The sequence below is a fragment of the Antrostomus carolinensis genome, unplaced genomic scaffold (genome assembly GCF_000700745.2).
Source record: "Antrostomus carolinensis isolate BGI_N321 unplaced genomic scaffold, ASM70074v2 scaffold27355, whole genome shotgun sequence".
In the NCBI taxonomy this organism is placed as follows: Eukaryota; Metazoa; Chordata; class Aves; order Caprimulgiformes; family Caprimulgidae; genus Antrostomus; species Antrostomus carolinensis.
In genome coordinates, this window is record NW_010314794.1 from 24455 (window position 1) to 26449 (window position 1995).

Consider the following 1995-nt stretch of genomic DNA (forward strand, 5'->3'; position numbering starts at 1 on the left):
CCCCGTCGGAGGGGAGCGTGAGCCACGGAGCGAGGGTGCGATGCCCATCGGCGGGACGGGCTGTCCCCTCGCCAGAGCCAAGCTTTGGGAGGGAGGAGGGTGGCAGAGAGTCCTGTGCCACAGGAGCACAGCCCAGGGCACCAGGGAGCGTTTCGGCAGCGGGTCAGGATCTGAGGATGGGGATGTGCTGGTGTCAGCTGCTCACTGCTGCCACGGGAACAACTGGCACATCCCCAACCTGGGAAAGGAGTTTAGTGCCATGGGATGGGTAGCAGAAGTGTGGTTCCAGCTTGTAGTTCTCCTCCTCAAAAGAGCCCGACCCCCCGACCCTGCCCTCTGCGTGGTTTGATGTTCACAGAGGTGCCTGTGGGCCCCGTGGTGCAGCGCTGGCTTGGAGTGAGAGATGGGCACGTGCGAACCCGCTGCAGGGAAGTGGGAAATCTGCTTTTTGAATCAGTTGTCGTGCCCAAATGTTCAGTGTCACGATTTGAAAATTAAAACCCTTGGCCGTTTGTGCAGGAGCGTGCCAGGCTGTGCGCCCAAGAGCTGTGTCTGCCGCCGCCGCCACGGTCCCTCCGCAGCGATGGTGGTGCCGCCGCGCCGGCGTGGCTGGATAAGCGCAGATTTAAATCTGATACAGAAATACACAGCCTTAGGGAGGAGACTGGCACTGCTTTCCCTGCAGTCCAGCTGTGGGGTGCCGGCGCTTCTCCTGGGTGTGAGGACCAGAACCAGGGTGGGCTGGAGCCAGGATGTCACCCCCAGGGGTGTCATTGTGGGGCTGTGTCCCACCAGGCTCAGCGCTGCCCTGTTCCTCCTCAGGTCACGCTGTTTAAATATTTAATAAATAAAAACAAATGGCACGTCCATCTGACTTGAACCGTCCTGTGGGTATTTACTGTTGTTCAAGTGAACAAGGTGACAAATGTCACCCTCCACCTGTCTGCATCCCCGTCCCTGCGCTGAGGCCACCGGCTGCCGGAGCTGTGGCAGGTTCCCCGGACGGGTCCTGGCCGCGTCCCCGGCGTTCCCGGCCAGCGCAGGGATGCCCCTTGCTCCATGGGTGAGACACACGCGATCACTTTGGCGACTGCTCTATCTTCTCCCATCACATTATTTTTTCCTCCAGGCCTTTATAACTCAGTACATAGCCTTTTTTTTTTTTTTTTTTTAATTGCAATCACTCCCTTTCTGTGTCTTTTTTTTTTTAATTTCTGGGACTTATCTTTTCAGTTTAATCTATTAATTTCTGTTCTTATTTCACTTTGCAGACTATTTGCCGATTTCACAAGACATAATTTTTATCAACTAGTTCTTAAAGATGCATAACAAATTAATCGGGGTTTACTACAGTGCTAATGAGAGAGAGAGAGACAGAAAAAGCCTGGGTGGTCCATGTTTAATATCAATGTCCACTGAAAAATTGCTGCTCTTACTGGCTGGTTTGATTGACTGGACTTTTTATTTTATTTTTATTTTTTTTAAAGGCTCCATATCCTCACTGCTTTGAGTTTGCTTTTTATTTTTTTTATTTGTTTTTAATTTTTTTTTTTTTCCCTCTGCTTTGTTATGAGTTTTTAATGCCCACTTGGAATGTAACTCACAGGGATGGGGGTCAGGGGCATTCTGAAGGCATGACTTCTCACAAACTTTTTAGCAATCATTTTATCAAGGACGCAAAAAATGGATGATTGGGTCTCACAGGCAGCCCCGGAGAGAGGTGTTGGCACTTCTTAATACAGAGATGTTGGGTAGCAGCACAAATCATAATCAGGGTGGAGCAAGACGAGCGTCTCTGTCACTGGGCTCGTTAGCTGCACAGGGTTTAATTATTCCAAACGAGTGCCCTGCCTCTGCAGGTGTGACCCTGGGTGCTGGCGGCCGTGGGTGTAGCACCCACGTGTCTTTTCATTCCCTTTGGATTGGTGGCTCTTCCCAGAGCTGCCGGATCGTGCCAGGGCCGTGGCTGGGAGCCACCAAGCCAAGGGCGCCGGC

The 1995-nt window shown here is 52.0% G+C and overlaps 1 protein-coding gene across 1 annotated transcript in view; it reads left to right on the forward strand.

Annotated features, from left to right (window-relative positions):
• Nucleotides 1-1995, forward strand: part of LOC104524787 (RNA-binding protein Musashi homolog 2) — a gene marked incomplete at its 5' end in the record, with an annotated part of 54164 nt that overhangs the window by 18421 nt on the left and 33748 nt on the right. The gene's annotated exons all lie outside the window — the stretch shown is intronic.